This window comes from Rhinolophus hipposideros (assembly GCF_964194185.1).
Source record: "Rhinolophus hipposideros genome assembly, chromosome: 2".
Lineage (NCBI taxonomy): Eukaryota > Metazoa > Chordata > Mammalia > Chiroptera > Rhinolophidae > Rhinolophus > Rhinolophus hipposideros.
The window spans coordinates 10,953,275-10,977,814 of NC_138048.1; positions in this window are offsets into that span (position 1 = coordinate 10,953,275).

Sequence of the window (24,540 nt, forward strand, 5' to 3'; positions counted from 1 at the left end):
TGTGGCTGAAGTGACTGGCTTCACTTCAAAATCAGATTTGTTGATATTTAAGAAGTTAAGTGATTCTTTGGCTGTTCTATCCCTAAGGCCTTTGCTCAGTCATCCCGAAGCCCGGAGATCTGGCATATTGAGTTGCAGTAATTATTTCATCATTTATAATATTGAATTCCATTTTCTGAGTACTGCATATTGTAATATGCAGGTCACAAGAGCCCCCAGATTTAGGTTCTGGGTATATATGTCTTTTTTCCCCCTACCACAAAACTAAGGGTCGCTTCAAGAAGAGTTGTGAACCACAGTGAAAATTTGTGACTGTTTTGGTGGTTCTCCAAATCCCGTGGAGTGTTTCGTGGCTCACTGTGCCTTTGGACATAATTCTGGGCAAAATCCACTGTCCCCATTGACCCCTTAGGAATTCTTTCAGTGGTCTACTTCAAGAACATTTTTCTTTACTGAACTTTAGCAACCCATTTTCCTGCCAATGTTCTGCACCTTTAATCAATTGTATAATAATTGTTTTACTTTTGAAAACTTGAACTCGGACAGTCCATCCTTTGATCATGACTTTTGACCCACTCAACTTGCTCTTCCATTGATTCGTGGCCTTGACTGTCACCTGCACTCGTTTTGTCTCAGCTCCCTCATGTCCTGTCCTTTGCAGCCTGAATGCTGTAGTCAATCATTTTAACCTCCTTGTCAGGAATTCCTAAAGCCCTTTCTCACCACTACTGCCGAACCTCAACCCCAGGCCCACGGAATAATCCTTTCTTCTTGGGTTGCCGGGTGCTGACGTGGGTTTACTTGGTGTTACCGCAAATCTGTGGCTTTCAGTTTTGGACGACCCCTTAATAGTGCCTGAATGCCAACACAGGCTGTCAGTCAGGTGAGCTGCTCCACACTGACTGAGGCAGGGGCAGCAGGCCTTGTATAACGGTGACTAATACTTCTCCAGGGGTGAGTTGTAGGGAGGCAGCTAATGGAACAGAAAAATTAATCACACGAGGAACAACATTTTTTGGACATTTTAATAAAACTCACTGCTTTCATGGCCAAAATTTCCTCTGCCTTTACATAAGAACAATGCAACCACTTGTTTGGAATCTGATCTGACAACTGCAGCCTTCTCTGGTTCCTTATGTTTTTGTTACTTTTTCAGCAATAGGATCATTTTGAAAAGACTGCTTAGAAATGAACTCATCATTTTAGTACAAGCATGAGGTTTCTCAGGGCCCAAACTGCCTACCAGTGGGTAAACTAAATGGTTCAGTGTGGTGACAGATTTCTGCAACCTTGATGTTTTTGCTCAGTTACCTGAGTCCCATCTCATCCTAACCCATATTCTCTTGACTAATTCCTCGTTCCTAATGCAATTTCCAAACTGAAGTCAGACTACTACATTCAGGAACCCCTTCACTCAGAAATCTTGGAGAAGGGGTGGTTCCTTTGTAGGCTAACCACCCACCCTCATTTGCCCAGGACTGAGGGGTTCTCAGGATATAGGACTCTCAGCCTGGTCGTGACTGGATATCTGTGTAGCTGGTTCTTCTCAAGATTTTTTTAACCACTTTACTTGTTCATATCTCCCCTTATGCCCTTAGTGTAAATATTAACCCCAAATTGAAGCCACTCAAAAGGGACTTTTTCGAGAAATTGAGAATCACTGTAACTATTTTCAAGAAGGTTATCTGAATAAGAAGAGCAAACATATACTTACTGTGTGCCAACCTCTCTTCTCAGTACCTCACATTCATCAGTGTATTTAATCGTCACAGTAAAGTTATGAAGTAGATATTATCATTACCCTCATTATATCGATATGGAAACCAGGTGTGGAGAGGTTAAATAACTTGCCCAAGATAAAGCCTTGATTTGAACCTGGGCACTTGGGCTCCAGGGTCCTTGTTCTTAACCACTAAACCAGTGGTCTTCAGAGAGTGGTCCCCAGACCAGCAGCAGCTTCACCTGAGAACTTGTTAGAAATTCAAATTCCTGGATAGTTCTGGAAAAACCAGAATGAATTGGCTGCCCTAATTATGTCTTATTCTTCCCTATTACCCAAAACTCATATCAGAAAAATATTCTCACGGCCTTGAAAAGCAACACTCTTTAGGGGCCACTCACAAGGTAGCTTGTTCTTCTGTGGAGCAGTTTATTCTAAAACTAAATATTTTTATGCATTTATATAAAATTATAAAACCAGTTCTTAGTTTCTAGTTAGACGTGTAGTTGGCAAACACCCTCTCATCAAATATTTTACTTCCTTTATGCTGAGTGTACAGCTTCCCATTTAAGAGGCTGGGTGTTCTCACAACAAATGTTGCCTAAGTGGCGTGCTCTCTACATGTTCTCTTACTCCTCCTCTAGTCAACCCTCCTCTTCTACCATCTTCCTCAGCTGGGAGGCCCATCTGGAAAGTACAAAAATGGTGTGTCAGCATGGTTTCTCCTTTGCCTCTGCAGTGTCAACCTATGGCTCTTTTCATCCCCATGGCCTGAGTATGACTTTATCACTCATTTTCCTGTGGTGAAATTGTTGGATATGCCTTATGTGGCTATGAAGCACATTGTGGGAGACAGCTGTATCCTGCTACAAGTATGCACACATTCTCTTTCATTATCTTTCATTATTTGGTGGGTGTGTGTCCCGAGTCATACACTGAAAACATGGCCATTTCCTTGATTCATCAAAGATGATGTTTCCTCCTCTATTTTTCATTGCTTTGATGTTTTCAATGGGCCTCAAGGAAAGGAGCGGAGAGAAAAAAAGAAACTTAATTTTCTGTGTTTACTAGAATCATTACTTTGGGGGGAAAATTTCCAATTATACATTTTTCTATTTCTTCATAAATATTTATTCTTTTCTTCCTTTTCTCTTGGGCACCTGTTAGATTAAGGATTGTTGCAGACACTGGGTTTTGGGGGACTCTGTTGGGACTCTCCTGTCAACCTGACAACCTGGAAATGGGCTCTGATTCACTCCATTTGTTTTCATTCGTTTTCTCCATCTTCCCAATTCCTTTTTCCCCATGACACTCCTCCCCAGAGGTATAAAATTTTTTCAAAATATAAATGTCACTGGGCAATTCTTTAAACACTGGTCTAGAAAGCCTTGCAAAATTTTTAGTAGTCTTGCATTAGACATTTTTTCCATCACTTTCTAGAAAAGGACAGGTTAAAAGTCTAAGCTTCTCTTGACCCGAATGAAAACATTTGGTGGAAAATCAATAAAGTGTTTCTGTACTTAAGAAACATTAGAGATGGCATTCTCTTTCTCAAGGGACTCAAAATTTCCATTTAAAGAACATTATGATAATTTATACTTGTTTGTGGTTTCCAAATAAACTCTTTATAGGAAAGAAAGGCTTCTTTCTGTGTTGTCGAATACAAAGTCTTGAATTTAATTGGGCTGTTACAATGAAAAAATCTACATTTTCCCCTTATAAGTCTGAATTTTACAGGTCTACATATTAGCTTTCTAAATGTCAAACATGACTACACATTTATTACTACATGATGTAGTAGTAAAACACTTTCAAAGGTTGAACTCCGCTCTGTAAATAAGACCTAAACCCAATGGTTCAAGATGTGTTAGCAGTTCTGAAGGTTTATTTTATTTGACTGGTGTGGCATTAGGCAGATGCAAGTAAGGAAAACTTTGTAAAACTAGTCTAACTCGGAGACTGAAACTTGGCAAGTCTAGTGACATTAAGAATACAAGTAAAATGGTATTTTTTTCCTCAAAATTACTTATCTTGTAAATGAATCTTTCTGTGTATGTCCAATGCACCGAGCCTTTTTTTGAGTGTCTACTATGTTCCAGGTTCTGGGAATCAAAGGGAAAGTCCTTCTCTCAGGGGCCTCATGCTCAGCATTCATCATGTAGTGAGGGCCACACTGTGTTTTGGAGATTTTTTTAATTCCCTTCAATTCACTTTCCTCGTAACTTCAGGCATATTTGGGGAAATGTGGTTACTAGATCTGTGCTAGACATAGAGCTTTTCATCTGAGAAATAAAGACTCCAACTCATTACTTTTGAGATTTGAAATTTTCCTTCTCCCCTCATATTATGTTAAGCTTATTTTGATTTGATTATATTTTCATGCATTTCTTTCCTTCACCTTTCTTCTTTCTCTGACTTTTTTTTCCTTAGAAACTTTAGTTAAAGCTGACCATTCTGAATACACTAACAATGATCATGGAGAGGGTGGGAGGGCACTAAATCTCTGGGTTTTCTTCCCACTTTTCTGGGCTTTCTTCGTCACTCACCTTTTTTGGATGCTGCTCCTCTACTGGACCTCATTAGCATTCCATAGGACTTGCATTCTCCTTTAACTACACGCTCTCCTTAGGCTGTGTCATCCATTTCCATGATACCATTTGTCAACTGGCTCCACAGTGGATTTCTCTGTCTCAGACCTTTTCTCTGAGTTCGCTGTCAGATCTGCCCGAAATTGAACCCTGGCTCTGCCCCTCATTAACTATATGGACTTGGGCAAATTTCTTAACCTCTACATGCTTCAGTTTTTTTCATGACAGAAGTAGATTTAATAATAGCACAAAACTCGTAATTTGTTATGAGAATGACATGAGCTAATGCAGAAAAATTAGTTTCATAATGATATTAACACAAGGGATTGTTTTGTTCTGAGGCCCGACTTAGCTATACACATGCCTTAGTCAGTTTGGGCTGCTAGACTGAATGGCTTAGCATCCAACAACAAACATTTCTTTCTCACAGTATTGATGAAAGGTTTGTCTCCTGGAAGTTGGGAAGTCCAAGATCAAGGTACCAGCAGATGCATGGTCTGGTGATGGCCCCTTTCCTGGTTTACAGACAGCTGTCTTCTGTATGTTCACATGGAGGAAACCAGAGACAGAGGGCTAGTTCTCATGTCTCTCCTAAGGCGCTAATCCCATTCATGAGAGCTGCATCCTTAAGACCCAATGACCTCTCAAAAGTCTCGCCTCCCCATCCCCGCATATTTCAGGTTGGGATTTTTGTTTGTGAATTGTGTGTGGGGGAGGGTCATAAACATTCAGTCCTTAACAGCACATAAAGCTCTCAGATCTGGAGCTCAGTGAGTCATCGAAAACTATTTGCTATTATACCCAAAGGTCTAGCCCACACCTCTGCCAGGTCATATCAAAGCACCTTAAACCCCTGTTTGCCCCCATACACTTTTGTGTCTTATTCTTTCCCCAGATCGGGAAAGAACAAACTTCCATGTAGCTATGCATGCCAGAAGCCAAGAACAATGTCCTCCTTTATTCTTACCCCCCCCCCCCGCCCCGGTATTCTAGATGTCGGTAAATTCTTTTAATCTTGAAACATTTTTTTAATTTACTCATTTCTCTTCATTTTCACTTCCAGCTCTCTAACCGAGTATTTGTTATTCTCTAGACCATGATAGAAGATGTCTGACTGACTTCACTGCCTCCCTTTTACCCCCACCCCAACCACTTTTGATCCATTGTCCGCATCATTGCCCTGCTTAAGAGTTCTTCAATGGATTCTTATTTCACTTTTATCAAAGTTAATCTCCTTACTGTGGTGGAAAGGTGCTGCTTGGTCTAGGCCTCGTCTGCCTCTCCAATGGCACTTTGGCTTTCATCCTCTTGCTCAGCATATTCCGCTTTACATGGCCCAGTTGGTTCTCAGAAGAAATCAAATGCCTTTCCTTTTAAGGCCTTCAACTTGGGAAGCCTGGACAGCTTCCCCTAGCACTTCACACACTTTGAGCATTTCAATCATGAGTATCAGCTTAGATGTCAGTTCTTAGAGAAGTTTTTCATAACCACGCTATCTGAAGTACCCACTTCTTTCAGTCTCATTTTCTTCACAATCCCTAATACATTTCCCTCAGAAATTCTGTCTATTTGTTTCACTTTCTCATGTATTGTCTGTAGACCAAGAACATATATGATACAGGAGGACAAGGACCATATCACTTTTCTTTATCACTGTATTCTTGGTATCTGGCAATATGCCTAGAAAATAATACTCATTCAATAAAATAGTTTTAGAATAAAGGAATGAATGAATGCCTCAGTATTTTCAAGATACTGAAGGCTGTGAATCTCATAGGAATGACTTTCTTTTGAACTGAGAAGTAGACAGGTATCTTTAGGGAAGAGGAAGCTGAGGCAGAGATACAGACTAAATTGAGGGGTGGGGAGGGGATTGCCTGCCAGATGTGGCTCATCAATCTGTAGATGTGGGTGGGGTAAAAGTAGAAAGTGGAAAACTGAGCTGGTATTAGGTCAAAGGACTGTGATTAGAAATCCAAGACAGAAGGTGGGATAAAGTGCTACTAATGTTCTTCATGGATGCAGATAAGAATGGAACTATCATTGGAGGGAATAAACAAGATTACTTAGGAGTCCAGTGATGCCTGCTTAAAGCAATCGAGAAGCCAGGATCGTTGGAAGTCATTTCAGCCAGGAGATCTGAAAGGGTGCCAGCCAATAATGGAGCTAGTCAGGCACAGGAGCTGAGCATGTGTAACTCAAGATCACTGTTTTAACAAGCCCATTTGGTATTTCCTGGGCAGCTCTGCCTTTGGTACTCTCTCTCCTCCTCTTAAAGAGGCTATGTCTGAAAAAAACTGGTAAACCGTCAGGCAGGAGGTAGGGTGTGGATTTTCAGAGTTCTGACTCATTTTAAAAAATTGAATAAATGTTATAAAAATAAAAATATTCAAAACCATATACAATTTACTGTTAAATCTTTCTCCCACTTTTTCTATGTAGCTACTTATTTCTCTTCCCAAGAGAAAATCACCAGTACCAGTTTCATGTATATTTTAGTAGAGATATTCCATTGCACATACAAATAAGTATATATGCCATGTGAAAATACATTAATAGAATAAACACAATGCTCTGGACCTTAATTTTTGCTGTAAAAGTGCCCATAGATACACCTTATTCTTTTAAACGGTGGCTAGCTATCCCATTGCATAAATGCATACCCACAGTTTATTCAGCTAGACCCTTAGTAATAGACATTTGGGTTGTTTTTACCCTTTTGATCTTATAAACATGCTAAAATAGTTAACTTTTGCATATATCAGTTACTAATATAAATCAGGTTATATTTATAGAAGTGGCTTTTTTCTGGGTCAAAGGGTATGTACATTTTAAAATTGAATTGCTATTTAAATCATTCTTGTCAGAGGCTGTTTCAATTTACACTCCCACTGGTAATGTGTGAAAAATGCCTCTTTTTCCATACCCTTAGCAGCAGTTTTCGGTTTGCTGAAAATAAAATTTTATGATCTTTGCCAATCTAACAGGAGGAAAATATCCCTAGCTGCATGTGGTTAAGGGCTAGTTGAGATTTTATTTTATTTCACTTCTGGTACAACATGTTTTTCACTGCCTTTGCTGAAATTTCAGATGGGTTTTTGACCCTTTCTTATTGATTTGTAACAGTTTGTTATCCTTAATGAAGTTGACATATTGTCTGTAATGAGTGGTAGATATTTTTCCTAGTTTTGTTTTGACTTCTATAGATTTTTTTCTTGGCCTTGATTTTTCCTTTGGTAGTTGAATTTATCAACCTTTTGTTTGGCTTCTGGGTTTTGTGTCACACTTAGAAAGAATTAAAAAAAAAATTAATTGAGGTAACTTTGGTTCACAACATAGAAGTTTTAGCTCTACAACATTATAATTTGATATCTTTATACATTATAGCATGCTAACCACCAAAAGTCTAGTTTCCATCTATCACCATACATTTGACCCCCTTTACCCATTCACCTTCTCCCAACTCTCTTGCCCCTGTGGTATTTATGAGTTTGTTTTTGTTTTGTTTTATTTGTTTCTTTTCTCTGTTTTTGGTTTTGTTTTATATTCCACATATGTGTGAAATTGTATAATTTTTGTCCTTTCCCATCTGAGTTGTTTCACGTAGCATAATATCCTCAAGGTCCATCCATATTGTTGCAAATGGCAAGATTTCATCTTTTTTATGGTCTTGTAGTATTCCATTGTATATATCTACCACATCCTGTTTATCTATTCATGTATCAATGAACATTTAGGTTGTTTCTGTATCTTGGCTATTGTGAATAATGCTGCAATGAACATAGGGGTGCATATATCATTTTGAATTAGTGTTTTCATATTCTTTGAATGATTCATATGTTAATTCTATTATTAATATTTTAAGGAACCTCCACACTCTTTTCCATAATGGGGGCACCAATTTACAATCCCACCCAGTGCATGAGGGTTCTCTTTTCTCAACATCCTCTTTAGCACTTTTTATTTCTTGTCTTTTTGATAATAGTCATTCTGACAGGTGTGAGGTGATAACTCATTATGGTTTTGATTTGCATTTCCCTAATAACTAGTGATATTGAACATCTTTTCATTTGCCTATTGGCGATCAGTATGTCTTCCCTGCCCATTTTTTAATTGGTTTGTTTGTTTTTTGTTGTTGAGTTGTATGAGTTCTTTATATATTTTGAATATTAGCCTCTTATGGGAAATATCATTTGCAAATATCTTCTATTTCATTAGTTACCTTTTTGTTTTGTTGATGGCTTTCTTTGTTATACAGAAACTTTTTAGTTTGGTGTCATCCCATTTGTTTATTTTTGGCTTTGTTCCCTTATTGTTGAAATCAACTCCACAAAAATGTAGTTAAGACTGATATTTAGGAGCTCAGTGCCTATGTTTTCTTCTATATATTTTATAGTTTCAGGTCTTACGTTCAAGTCTTTTATCTATTTTGAGTTAATTTTTGTGTATGATGTAAGACAGTAGTCTAATTTTATTCTTTTGCCTGTGGCTATTCAGTTTTCCCAACACCATTTTTTGAAGAGAGTTTCCTTTCTCTATTGTATGTTTTTGGCTCCTTCTTCATAAATTAACTGTTCATATATGTGTGGGTTTATTTCTGGGCTCTCAGTTCTGTTTCACTGGTTTGTGTGTGTGTGTGTGTTTGCAAATAGCATACTGTTTTGATTACTCTAGCTTTCTAGTATCATTTGAAATCAGAGAGTACACTACCTCCCTTGTTCTTTTTTCTCAGGATTCCTTGGGCTATTTGGGGTTCCCTATACATTTTAAGACTTTTTATTCTATTTCTGTAAAAAATGCCATTGGGATTTTGACAGGGATTGCATTGAATCTGTAGATAGCTTTGGGTAATATAGACCTTTTAACAATGTTAATTTTTCCAATCCACGAGCATGGAATATCTTTCCATTTCTTTGTGTCTCCTTCAGTTTCTTTTAGCAATACCTTATAGTTTTTGAGGTACCAGTCTTTTATCTCCTAGGTTACATTTATTCCTAGGTATTTTATTCTTTATCCTTTGATTGTTAATGGGACTGTTTTCTTTATTTCTCTTTCTGATAATTTGTTGTTAGTGTATAGATGTGGAACTGATTTTTGTACATTGATTTTGTACACTGTAACTTTACTGTATTTGTTTATTATTTATAATAGTTTTTGGTGGAATCTTTAGGGTTTTATACATTTAAAATTACATCAGTTGCAATTTTACTTCTTCCTTCTCAATTTGGATGCCTTTTATTTCTTTTTCTTGCCTAATTGCTCTGGCATAACTTCCAATATTATGATGAATAAAAAGTGGCAGGAATGAGCATCCTTGTCTTGTTCCTGAGCTTAGATGAAAAGCTTCTTCTCTCTTTTTTTCTTAGTTAGTCTGGCTGAATATTTGTCAATTTATTTATTTTCTCAAAAACCCAACTCTTTGTTTTGTCAATATTTTCTATGATTTTTTTGGTCTCTTACTCATTTACCTGTTCTCTAATCTTTGTTTATTTCTTCTTTCTCTTAACTTTGGGCTTAGTATGTTCTCCTTTTTCTAGTTCCTTGAAGTAGAAAATTAACTTGTTTATTTAAATTCTCTCTTTTTATTTAATGTAGGTATTATTTATCGCTATAATTTTCCCTCTTAGAACTGTGTTTTCTACATTCCATAAGTTTTGATGCTGTGTTTTCACTTTTATTTGTTTCAAGATTTAAAAACTCTCTCTTTTTTTTTGAGGTCTTCTTTGACCCATTGATTATTCAATAATGTGTTGTTTAATATCCCCATATTTGAGAATTTTCCAATCTTTCTCTTGTTATTGGTTTTTACTTTAAAATCATTGTGATCAGAAAAGATACTAGGTAGGATTTCTATCTTGTATTTGCTAAGACTTGTTTTGTGACCTACCGTATGATCTAGCCTATAGAATATTCCTTCTGTGCTTGAGAAGAATGTGTATTCTGCTTCTATTGGGTAGAATGTTCTGTACATATTTGTTAGGTCCATTTGATCCAAAGTATTCAGTCATGCACTTAACATAGGGGATATTTTCTGAGAACTGTGTCACTAGGCAATTTTGTCACTGTGTAAACATGATAGAGTACACTTACACAAACCTAGATGGTACAGCCTACTACACACCTAGGCTATATGGTATAGCTTGTTGCTCTGTAGTGGAGGAAAAATAATTTTCATTCTACCCTTCTGGGTTCTTGACTGAGCCATTCCTTTAATAAAAAAAACAGATTAACAGGCGAATACCAAAAGTTTAATAACATGTATACCTCCTGTATACATGGGTGAGACCCAGGAAAACCAAGTAACTTGCCAAAATGGCTAAAGCTACCCCTAAAGTATCATCTTTAGCTGAAGACAAAAGATGTTGATGGTGGAGGGCATCAGTTATGGGAGGTGACCAGGAAAAGCACAGTGAACAAAGTTGAGGTTGTTATACAGATAAGTCATTCTCTTTTGTATTGATAAGAGTTTCTAGATGTAAGGTTATCCCCCCTTTTCCTGGTATGGAGAGGGAGATACCCTTTAAATGGAGACTTCCCTTATAGATGTAAATGAATTTTACAAAAGGCAACCTCTACTTAGTTTTTAGGACTTTTCCCATGTCTGCTCTTTCTTAAAATTAACTGGCCTAAATTAATCCTTATGCCAAATAGACATGTTTTGGGATGATGAATTTTGTTCCCCCACAGCTTCTAGGCTACAAAGCATATTACTTCTAGGCTGTACAGCATATTACTGAATACTGTAGTCAACTGTAACAGAATAAGTATTTGTGCAATGTGTTGCACTATGGCGTTACAATGACTGTGAAATCACTAGGTGATAAGAATTTTTTTATCTCTGTTATAATCTGACAGGATTAACATTATATGTATAATCTGTCATTTACCAAAATGTCATTATGTGGAGCATGACTATAGTTCAAGTCTAATGTTTTCTTATTGTTTTTTGTCTTATTGTTTTTTTCTTATTGTTTTGTATTGTTCTTAATGTTTTCTTAATGTTTTCTAATGTTTTCTTACTGTAGTCAACTGTAACAGAATAAGTATTTGTGCAATGTGTTGCACTATGGCGTTACAATGACTGTGAAATCACTAGGTGATAAGAATTTTTTTATCTCTGTTATAATCTGACAGGATTAACATCATATGTATAATCTGTCATTTACCAAAATGTCATTATGTGGAGCATGATTATAGTTCAAGTCTAATGTTTTCTTATTGTTTTTTGTCAGGATGATCTATCCATTTTTGGAAGTGGGGTATTAAAGACCCCTATTATCATTGTATTGTCTATTTCTCCCATCATATCTGCTAGTATTTGCTTAATATATTTAGGTATTGGGTGCATATTTATTTATAATTGTTATATCCTTTTGATCAATTGACCACTTTATCATTATATAATGACCTTTTTTGTCTCTTGTTACAGTTTTTCAGTTAAAATCTATTTTGTCTGATATAAGTTTAGCTACCCCTGGTCTCTTTTGGTTTCCATTTACCTGGAATAACGTCACCTTATTTTCAGTCAGAAAAAGTTTTCTTACGATTAAATACAATTGACTTCATGGAAACCCAAATAACATTTCAGTTGGCCTTTGTATAAGCAAAACTAAATCAATTTAATACCACTACCTCTGAAATCATTTTTATTTCTTATCATTAAGCTTTTCTATGATTCATTTTGATTCTCAACTTATCACCTCAGCCATTTGTAGATGGAAATGGAAAATGAAGGTTACAAGGAGGGACAATGAATAAACTGTAAAAAAAAAAAAGTTGTTTTGAAGAGAAAATTGGAATGTATTTTGGAGCAATTTGAGGAATGGAATTAAAATATTTTAAAAAATGAAAACACCCCCTCCCCCATTTACTCCTTTCTTCTTCATACCCTCTACAGTTGTCTTAGTACTGAAATGTAATGTTGTAAATGACCAAAACAAGCTTTAAATCAAACGTTGGTTGGTTTTCGGCTTTACATTTTTTAACTCTTCTTTTCTGCTGGTGATAATTTCTATGATCTGTTTGTGGATCTTCCAAAGATGCGTTAAACAACTGTAGTGGTAGAAAAACAGTATCTTGAATATTAAAGATGAAATTAATACCTCCAAAATGGTTTGTCCAAGTTCACTGAATAGTATCAGTATAAATGTCAAGAAAAAATTTGCCCTAAGTATGAAAGAACTTCATTTAAAATTTTTTCCTGCAAAATAGGAGCAGTAACATATGTAAAGCTTGTATTTTGGCATCTGGCCTTTTCTCAGTCAGCTCTCAACAAATTATAAAACAAACGCCTTTAATAAACTATAGAGTAGGAACACTCAACAAATTAAGGAATAAAAGAAGACTTCCACATTCAGTGGTGATCAGTTGCAGGCCAAAGAGGAGTTATTTTTCCCTTATGGGAATTTTGGAAGAGCAGTTTTTGATTCTTCTTGGACCTTGGCTCTTAAGTTTCGGAAAGCTGTAAGCAGGATCTTTGATTTGAATGTCAAATGCCTATTGAAGTTCCTTAGACTTTTTCCCTGGCAGATCATTTTGTTCCAAAGCTGTTTATAGACAAACTGAAAATTACAGCAGAGACTCTAAATGTTGTATTAGATTCCTTATTATCCCTATGATAGGAACAAAGAAGACAGAAAACAGCAGAGTGGGAAGGATGAATTACTATCCCCCCAACCCTCACCCCCACCCCCAACCCTGCTTTGGGTTCTTAGAGAGGTGATTAAGAAATGAGGTGATTAAGAAATGAATATCCTAAGGTGACAAGACAGGTCTGAGGAGCTTCCTGGAGCTTTTAGGGAGTGACATTCAGAGAATTCTGAAGGGGAAGGGGTCCATATAATGCTGCTTCATCTTAAGGCAGGCATAGTTGAGAGTTGGGGGTGTGGTAATCAAAGTCTTGTCTCCTCAATGAGGCAAAATCATGAGATATAGTGAAAGTTGCCTCACATATTTATTCCAGCTGTAGGAGCCTCTCTAAGAGAGGGGTCCTCTTTTTCCTGCTTGTCAATGGAGTCCGCCCCCAAAATATTCTCTCCTTGACTCTGGTATACTTTTTTAAATCTCATTGTAGACACTATCTTAATTCTCATTTTCTCAACATTTGAAGTGGGACTTATAAGCTATATAAGTAATCCATATGTGTGTGTTACATATATAAATAGAAATATGCATAAATACATATACATGAATATATGTTTTTAATAATTCAAGTAACATTTTACTTTATAGCTTCCATATGCAACAATTTGTTCTCATAAAGAATAATTTCATACCATTCATCTGTCAGAGAAGGAGATAAATACAGTCTTTCTATAAGGAAAAAGAAGGCACTCTGGTGAGTAAGGAGTGCTTTTCAAATCTTTTCTGTTACCTAAGGGATAAGAAATAGAAAATAATATAAATTTGTTCTGTTTTATTTAATCACAAATAATCAACAGACCTATTTAATAAATATTCACTCACCATCTCTTATGTGCCCAGACACTATTATCTCCTTTTCCTCTTAACCCCCAAAATAACCCTTTCTCCTTTGTTTTAAGAGCATTTTGACTTATCATTGAAGGAATGTATTGTGTTTAAAATCAAATGTTGGACTTTTCAAGGCAAAGTTTCTGCATACACAGGTCCCAAATACTTCTTATCCACTGATTTGTGATGGATGAACCATTAGAGTTACTTTCGGGCAATCATTTGCATCGTGATCTAAAACTTAGCTAAGTGTGTTTGGTCTAGAAATTAGTCAAACTACTTTAGTGTTTAGACCATGAAACAGTACGCTGAGACTTCTACTCCTGTTCCAAGATGAGAAGAGCAGAAATTTAGAAAAATAAGCAATAGCAGTCATAACCAAGATTTTTGAATTTGAAAAATGTATGTTTTAATTCTATGTTAGGATAAAATTAGAGTCATTATTTTTGTCAGAGAAGTATCTTTTTTCCTATTTGTTTTTTTTTTCCTTTCGGTTGGTGTTCACTATCCTTGTTATGATAGGATTTCTAAATATTTTCAAAAATTCTAGGCTTGAAAGTTTATGGATCATGAAATTATTCTCTATTTTTTGAAAGTACAAAAAACTAAGTCAAGAATACACCTATGTTAATAGAGTATTTGAAAATATTTATTCTAATAGACACTAGCTATACCATAATGACATATGTTGTAAAATACCCTTATCAAATTTCTGATATTTCAATTCTTCCTTTTATTCCTTTACTCATTGAAAAATTATTTGTTGTACCCCTTTTGTGTTACTACATGCTAACTTTTATTGCAAACTTTGGAAATGCTTGCGTTAAATGAAATATAGTTCCTATCCCCAAGCCTATTAAAAAAGAATATGTGTTAAAATAATTATAATTGCTTGTTGCTGGGTGGAATAGCATTTAGCATGATACATGGACCACATTCATCAAAGAGGAGGAATTGGTTTACTCTATTTGGTGGGGACAGGTGAGTGAAGACATTGGCAGAAGTGACACTTAGCTTTGTGTGGAAGAACAAATTAGGTAAATGTTAGAGACAGTAGAAAACAGCAGTGTGATGTGGGTGTGAATACTTTCTAGGATTGTGCAAAAGACTAAGAAGCACAAAATAATATTGTTTGTTCAGGAAAATACTTGTTCTTTTATTCTTTCACTTGAAAAACATTTGTTAAGTGTTTGATTTTACTAAACATTGTGTTAAGAGAAAGAAAGATAATTTAAAAGTCTTCTGTCTTTGAGGGGAAAGATAGCCAGAGATAAGTCTGGAAAAGTAAAAGGGATCATGCTAAGAAATATAGATTTTTATCATGATGGTGACGAAGAGTCATTAATGGCACCAACTAGGTGAAAAACAAGAACAGAACAGTATTTTTAGAAGATAATTCTGGGAGCAATATGGAGGATAAGTTAGGGGGAAGCAGGCAGTATGAAAGACGTGGAGAGTGCTGCGGAAGCATTTTGGGAACCCAGGGAGAGAAAATTAGGGCTGAGTGACATTCGGAATGAAGAGAAGTTCTTGCCATACAATTAGATGTAGAATCAGTAGGATTTGGGGAAGGGAAAAAAAAGAGTATTGGATTTAAAAATTGGAATGGAGGACATACTAAAATTCAAGATAGAGAAAATAGGGATAAGAATAAATTGAGGAGTAAATGAGTTATTTGGGGACCTATTGAATTTTAAGTTTATTTAAAGTTTATTTCTTGCCCAGTCCACTGCTCTGACTATCTGACATCTGACTTCTTACTAGATGTCCCACAGATATTTTAAACTTTCTTTCTCTATGATTTTTCAGTAGTCTAAGTACCTCATTTAAGTGGACTCATACAAGTATGTTTCTTTTTATGACTAGTTTATTTTACTTAGCATAATATCCTCAAGGTTCATCCATGTTATAGTATACATCAGAATTTCCTTCATTTTTAAAGCTGAATAATACTCCATTGGATATATATACTGCATTTTCATTATCCATTCACCCACCCGTGGACTCTTGGGTTGCTTCCATGTTTTAGCTATTGTGAAAAATGTTGCTGTGCATATGGATATACAGATATATCTTTGAGACCCTGCTTTCAATTCTTCGGAGTGTATATACAGAGGTAGAATTGTTGGGTCATATAATAATTCTATTTTTAATTTTTTGAGGAACTGCTACAGTTTCCCACAGTAACTATGCCAATCTTATAGTCATTTAACATTCCCATCAACAGTACACAGAGTTCCAATTTCTCCACCTCCTCATCAACACTTGCTTTTTTGTTTTGTTTTTTAATAGTCGCCATCCTAATGGGCACAAGATGATATCTCAATATAATTTTGATTTGCATTTCCCTAATGCTTAGTGACATTAAGTATCTTTTCATGTGCTTATTGGCCATTAGTATTTTTTCTATGGAGGAAGGTCTATTCAAGTTTTTTGCCCATTTTTGAATCAGTGTTTTCATTTTTTAATTATTGTTGAGTTTTAGGAATTCCCTATATAGTCCAGATATTAATATCTATATTAATTCTCTATATAGTCTGGATATTAATTACTTATATGATCTGCAAACATTTTCTCCCATTTGGTGGGTTGCCTCTTTACTTTGTTGATATTTACTTTTTTAAAATAATTTATTGGGGTGACAATTTTTAGTGAAATTACATAGATTTCAGGTGTACAATTCTGTATTACATCATCTATAAATCCCATCGTGTGTTCACCACCCAGAGTCAATTCTCCTTCCATCACCACATATTTGATCCCCCTTACCCTGATCTCCCTCCCCCCACCCTCCTTACCCTCTTGTAACCACTAAACTATTGTCTGTGTCTATGAGTTCTTGTTTCTCATTTGTTAGTCTTGTTCTATTGTTGTTTTTGGTTTATATACCACATATCAGTGAAATCATAGGGTTCTCTGCTTTTTCTGTCTGACTTATTTCGCTTAGCATTATACTCTCAAGATCCATCCATGTTGTCACAAATGTTCCTATATCATTTTTTCTTACCGCCGAAAAGTATTCCATTGTGTATATACCACAACTTCTTTATCCATTCATCTATCGAAGAACATTTTAGTTGTTTCCATGTCTTGGCCACCATAAACAAAGCTGCAATGAACATTGGAGCAAACGTATATTTATGGATAAATGTTTTCAGATTTTTTGGGTAGATACCCAGGAGAGGGATTGCTGGGTCACATGGTAATTCTATTCGTAATTTTTTGAGGAACCTCCACACTGCCTTCCATAACAGCTGCACCAGTCTGCATTCCCACCAACAGTCTATGAGGGTTCCTTTTTCTCCACAGCCTCTCCAACACTTGTTACTATTTGTCTTGTCGATGATAGCCATTCTGTCTGGGATGAGGTGATACCTCATTGTCGTTTTTATTTGCATTTCTCTGATGATTAGTGATGTTGACCATTTTTTCATATGTCTATTTGCCATTTGTATGTCCTCTTTGTAGAAATGTCTCTTCAGGTCGTCTGCCCATTTTTCAATTGGGTTGTTTGTTTTTTTGTTGTTGAGTTTCATGAGTTCCTTGTATATTTTGGATATTAGCCCCTGATCGGAGGCACTGTTTGCAAAACTCTTCTCCCATTCAGTTGGTTGCCTCTTTATTTTGTCGATGGTTTCTTTTGCTGTGCAGAAGCTTTTGAGTTTCATATAGTCCCATTTGTTTATTTTGACTTTTACTTCCATTGCCTTTGGAGTCAAATTCATAAAATGCTCTTTGAACCCAAGGTCCATAAGTTTAGTACCTATGTTTTTTTCCATGCAGTTTATTGTGTCAGGTCTTATGCTTAAGTCTTTGATCCATTTTGAATTAATTTTGGTACATGGTGACAGATAGCAGTCCAGTTTCATTCTTTTGCACGTGGCTATCCAATTCTCCCAGCACCATTTATTGAAGAGGCTTCTTTGTCAAAAATTATCTGTCCATATTTTTAGCTTCTTTGTCAAAAATTATCTGTCCATATTTATGTGGTTTTATTTCTGGGTTCTCAATTCTATTCCATTGGTCTATGTGTCTGTTTTTCTGCCAATACCATGCTGTTTTTATTATGGTTGTCCTGCAGTACCAGCTAAAGTCAGGGAGTGTGATACCTCCAGTATTGTTCTTTCTTCTTAAGATTGCTTTGGCTATTCGGGGTCTTTTGTGGTTCCAAACAAATCTGATGATTTTTTACTCTATTTCTTTAAAAAATGCCATTGGGATTTTGATGGGGATTGCATTAAATCTGTATATGGCTTTGGGTATCATGGCCATTTTAACTATGTTGATTCTTCCAATCCATGAGCACGGAATGTCTTTCCATTTCTTTGTGTCTTCTCCAATTTCTTTCATAAATGTCTTATAATCTTCAACATATAAATCCTACACATCCTTGGTTAAGTTTATCCCTAGGTATTTTATTCTTTTTGCTGCAATTGCAAAGGGAATTGTTTTTTTGTATTTCTTTTTCTGAGATTTCATTGTTAGTATATAGGAATGCAATGGACTTTTGTTTGTTGATTTTGTAGCCAGCAACTTTACTGTATTCATTGATTGTTTCTAACAGCTTTTTGGTGGAGCCTTTAGGGTTTCCTATATATAGCATCATGTCATCTGCAAAAAGTGATAGTTTAACTTCCTCATTCCCAATTTGGATGCCTTTTATTTCTTTCTCTTGCCTGATGGCTCTGGCAAGGACTTCCAACACAATGTTGAAAAGCAGAGGTGATAGGGGACAGCCCTGTCGTGTTCCTCAATGTAGAGCAAAGGAACAAAGTTTTTCACCATTAATTATGAGATTAGCTCAGGGCTTGTCATATATGGCCTTTATTATGTTAAGGTATTTTTCTTCTATACCTATTTTATAAAGTGTTTTAATCATAAATGGATGTTGTATCTTGTCAAATGCTTTTTCTGCATCAATTGATATAATCATATGATTTTTGTACTTTATTTTGTATATGTGATGTATCACATTGATGGATTTGCAGATGTTGAACCATCCTTGTGCCCCGGGGATGAACCCCACTTGGTCGTGATGAATAACATTTTTAATACATTGTTGTATTCGATTTGCTAGAATTTTGTTTAGGATTTTTGCATCAGTATTCATCAGAGATATTGGTGTGTAGTTTTCTTATTTTGTGTTGTCCTTACCAGGTTTTGTATCAGGGTAATGTTAGTCTCATAAAATGAGTTAGGGAGTACTGTCTCTTCAATTTTTTGGAAGAGTTTGAGCAGGATTGGTATTAGATCCTCTTTGAAGGTTTGGTAGTATTCAGTAGTGAGGCCATCTGGTCCCAGTCTTTTGCCTTTGGGAAGGTTTTGGATGACTGATTCAATTTCGTTACTGGTGATCGGTCTGTTTAGATTTTCCAGTTCTTCATGGTTCAGCCTTGGAAGGCTATATGTTTCTAAGAACTTGTCCATTTCTTCTAGGTTATTGAATTTGGTGGCATATAGTCCTTCAGAGTATTCTTGAATGATCCTTTGTATTTCTGCGGTGTCCGTGATAACTTCCCCTTTTTCATTTCTAATTTTGTTAATTAGTGTCTTCTCTCTTTTTATCTTAGTGAGTCTAGCCAAGGGTTTGTCAATTTTGTTAATCTTTTCAAAGAACCAGCTCTTTGTCACATTAATTTTTTCTATTGTCTTTTTGTTCTCTATTTCATTTCGTTCTGCTCTGATTTTGGTTATTTCCTTTCTTCTGCTGCTCTTGGGTTTCATTTGTTCTTTTTCTAGTTTTTTAAGTTGTAACATGAGGTTACTTATTTGGGATTTTTCTTGTTTCTTGAGATAGGCCTGTAATGATATAAATTTCCCTCTTAAAACTGCTTTCACTGCATCCCCAAAATTTTGGTAGGATGTATTTTCATTGTCATTTGTTTCTATGTATCTTTTGATCTCTCCTCTAATTTCTTCTTTGACCCAGTCATTCTTTAAAAGTATGTTGTTTAATCTCCATGTATTTGTGTTTTTTCCTGCTTTCTTTTCGCAGTTGATATCCAATTTCAAAGGCTTATGATCAGAGAATATGTTTGGTATGATTTCTATCTTCTTAAATTTGCTGAGGCTGATTTTATGTCCCAATATATGGTCTATCCTTGAGAATGTTCCATGTACACTCGAAAAGAATGTATAGTCTGATGTTTTAGGATGAAGTGCTCTATATATGTCAATTATGTCCATTTCATCTAATGTGTCAGTTAGGGCTGCTATTTTGTTATTTATTTTCTGTTTGGATGATCTATCCATAGCTGTCAATGATGTATTTATGTCCCCTAGTATAATTGTGTTTTGGTCAATTTCTCCCTTTAGTTCTGTTAGTAGTTGCTTGGTATATTTTGGTGCTCCCTGATTGGGGGCATAAATATTGATGGCTGTTATGTCTTCTTGTTGTATAGTCCCCTTTACCATGATGAAATGTCCATCTTTGTCTCTTGTTATCTTTTCCACCCTGAAGTCTGTTTCATCTAATGTCATTATGGCTACACCTGATTTTCTCTGGGTACCATTTGCTTGGAGTGTCAATTTCTACCCTTTCGCTTTGAGTCTATGCTTGTCCTTGTAGCTGAGATATGTCTCTTGGAGACAGCATATGGTTGGGTTTTGTTTTTTGATCTAATCTGCTACTCTGTGCCTTTTTATTGGTGAGTTCAGTCCATTTACATTTACGGTGGTTATTGTTATGTGTGGATTTCCTGTCATGCTATCTTTAGTTTTCTGGTAAGGCTGTGTCTCCACTGTTTCTTTGCCTTTTTGTTGTTGTCTATTATTTCTGTGTGGTGGTATTCTACGATGTTTCCCTCTGTTTCTTCTTTTATTACAGTATATATTTCAGTTCTGGATTTTTTTTTTTGAGTGGTTACCCTTAAGTTTATGTAAAACAAAGTTTGATATTTAGAGTATTCCATTTTCTTTGGCATGCTTACTTTCTCGATTCCCATATTCCGGTTCAGGCCTTTACTCTCCCCCTTTTTATGTTGCCACAAATTGTCCCTGTTGTTGGTGGTCGAATGGCCTCTTTTAGTATTTCTTGTAGTGCAGGCCGTGTATTAGAAAATTCCCTCAGCTTCTGTATGTCTGGAAAGGTCTTTATTCCTCCTTCATATCTAAAGGATATCTTTGCTGGATATATTATTCTTGGCTCATAATTTCTCTCTTTCAATAGTTTGAATATTTGGTTCCACTCCCTCCTGGCTTGTAGAGTTCCTGCTGAAAAATCTGATGATGATCTAATGGGCTTTCCTTTGTAGGTTACCGTCTTCTTTTCCCTGGCTGCCTTGAGAATTCTTTCTTTGTCATTGATTTTAGAGAGCTTCAATACAATGTGCCTTGGAGAAGGCCTGTTGGGATTGAGGTAATTAGGTGTTCTATTTGCTTCTTGGATTCGAGGATCCAGTTCTGTCCACAAGTTTGGGAAGTTTTCATCAACAATTTGTTTGAATATATCCTCTGTTCCCTTCTCTCTTCTCCTTCTGGTATGCTCATTATTCTTATATTGCTCTTTCTGATAGAGTCAGAAAGTTCTTGTAGAGTTCTTTCATTTCTTTTAAGTCTCAAGTCTCTTTCTTCTTCCATCTGTGTAATTTCCAGGTTTCTATCTTCGATGTCACTGATTCTTTCCTCCATCTGGTCAACTCTACTACCTAAGCTGGTTATTTCATTCTTAATTTCTTCTATTGAGTTCTTAATCTCCAGAAATTCTCTTTGGTTCTTTTTTAAAATTTCAATCTCTTTCGTAAAATGCTCATGTTGTTCTTTGATTGCGTTTCTGAGTTCATTAAATTGCCTTTCTGTGTTTTCTTTCATCTCGTTGAGTTTTTTCAGAACTGCAATCTTGAATTCTCTGTCATTTAAGTCACATATTTCCATATCTTTAAATTCCTTTTCTGGAGACTTTTCACTTTCTTTCTGAGCTGTCTTGTTGCCTTGGTTATTTATGGCAATTACTGATTTATTATTTCTCTTCCTAGACATCTACAGGAGTGGCTGCTGCAACAGGTTGATAGGAAGAGGTCTTTCTTTTGTTTTCCAGTACTTGTTGGTAGAATGTTTTATTTTCTCTCCGACTTTAGCCTTTTTTTTCCCTCTCTCACACAGTAGTGCTATGTTTTCTCTGCAGTATTCCAGCTTCTCACACAATGGAGGGGATTCCCTGGGAGACGGGCTTCTCCTCTGTTTGTTCGCCTGAGTCATAGGGCGCCACATCCCTGTGGGGATGCGGAGAGCTTTTGAAGTTCCAAAGCTCTTTCTGCACCAGATTTAGAGCTTGTACGTTTCAGCAGTTCCGTTTACTCCTGCAGGGATCTGCCCAGATAGGTGGGGCCAGGGGCGGGGTGAGTTGTGAGAGGTGGCCCAGAGCAATGGCGGCGACCACCACCATAGCCGGTCTCACTTCCACCACTCCCTCCCTTTTGCCAGAACTAGTTGGGCAGCGATCTGTGTCTGAGGTCCACAGTTCTCAGAATAGCAAATATTCCGTTCTTTTGATCTGACACTGCTACTGTTCCATTTCTAGCACTGGGCAGGTGAGGGCGGGGTGAGCTGTGGGAGGGTAGGGAGGGGGCGGTTAGTCTTAGTGCCTAAGGCTTCCATTCTCTGCTCAGCAGTGAGGGCTTAAACTATCATTTTAAGTCTTCTTCCTTCAGTCTTTTCTCCGAGGTCTCTGCCGTGGGTTCAACCGTGTTATATGCTGTCCCCTCAGCCCTGTGGGCCATAAGCGGAGCCCTAGCAGTCGAGTTCTTCCCTCTCCCGCAGCTGCGGTAGTTCCGGGATACAGCGAGCTCCGAGCACTGAGCTAGGTCTGCGTCCTGCGCCCGCGTGGCTCCGTCCCCGCACTTCACCCTTCCCTCCTCCCCCGCTCGCAAGATTCTCCCACCTGTAGGTGAATTCAGTAGTGGGTCTGTTTGTCTTGCCGGTCTGCTGTGCAGGGAGTCCTTTGTGGAGTTATTGTTGTTCCATTTGTCATAAATTCCAGGGGAGCTTTACAGAGGCTCACCTCACACCGCCATTTTGAATATATTTACTTTTGATGTACAAAATTTTTAAATTTTTATGAAGTCCAGTTTGTCTATTTTTTTTTTATTATTAAATTTATTGGGGTGACAATTGTTAGTCAATTTACATAGATTTCTGGTGTACAATTCTGTATTACATCGTCTATAAATCCCATTGTGTGTTCATCACCCAGAGTCAGTTCTCCTTCCATCACCATATATTTGATCCCCTTTACCCTCATCACCCACCTCCCACCCCCTTACAGTTTGTCTATTTTTTATTTTGTTGCCTGTGCCTTTGGTGTCACATCCAAGAAATCATGAAGTAATGTTTTTTTAAATTTTTATAAAGGTATTATCCCAAGTCATCTCATAGTTGAGCAGATGATACAAATATGTAGCATTGCTTTTCTTATTCAATAAATACTTTATTTAATCAGATGTAAAATATGACTTTGATTTTTTTCTTTTTTGAGAATTTTAAAAACATATTTGAATACAATCTTTCCTGAAGTGACATTATACTGTGTCTCGGTATATTTGAGAAACTCACATGATCAGAAAGTCTTTTACTCTAATTTCCAACTTTCAGTAATAATATTATGCAATATCATTTTAAATTATTTGCAGTAACTTGGATGAAGTTCCCCTTACATAAGCAAATAGCTCTCAAATATTTAGTGGTAGTGGTTTTTAACATGTGTTGAGTATTAGCTTTTATTTCTTTTCCATGTTTTTGTCCTCTTTCAACAAGTAGTCTAGTAAAAATTGTGTTGTTTCAACAACTTTGAAAGCAGAGGTGAAATAAAAAGTTAAAGCCCAATTAGAGACTTGATATAATTTTGCATGTAACTTTGGGATATGGAGGTCATCAAGGTGGATCTGAAGAGCAGATTCCAAAACTGGCTATCTCCTAAATGAGAGGCATCTGTCATATGCCACAGATATAGTGCGAAGGCTAACTTCAGGAGGTGGGCAGGGGTAAAAGTAGGCGAGAGGGTGACTATTTTGGAGGCCCAACAAAAAACAGTATTGACAGAAAGAAAACAACAAGAGTGAGGTGTAGTGTATGTGACAGGCTAATTGCTCTTGATTCCTAGTCTTTGCTATGTGTGAAAAGCAATGGGGGTGGCAAGTCTAAGTTCCCCTTTTGCCTTTTCTGGCATGGGTGAGGGTGAGCCACAGTTTTCTTCTGTGTTGATTGGAGTAAAGTGGTTATTGTCTGTACATTTCTGTCTTGCTAAGCTGCCCCTTTCAAGATCCTTTGGCTAGGGAGAGCAGGTGTTCAGTTTGTTTAGTCTGTGCCACTTGGCTTTCCCAGGTTTCTGTTTATTTCATCTCCAAGTATGGGATACATAAGCCAAAAAGAAAATCCAAGAAACTCACTACCATTTTTCTTTCTTAGGTATGGAGCTCCCTAAGCAGTCTGCCTTCTTTCCACTTTCCAGAGACTTATATTTCTTTTATATGTAATGTTCAGGTTTTTTAGTTGTACTTAGTGTGGGGGGGGGGGGAAGTGTGTCCATTCCATCTTCCTGGAAGTAAAGTCCATTCCTTTATATTTTAGCCTCTCTGAATCACTTTGCTTTAGGGTTGTCTCACATATACAACATATATGTGGGTCTTGTTTTGTCAACCAAATTGAAAATTGTTTTCTTTAAATAAGAGAATTAAATCATTCACATTTATTTATATAACTGATATGTTTGGTTTCAATTATCATGATATTTTGTAATTATGCATATCTTTTTGTATTTCCTATATG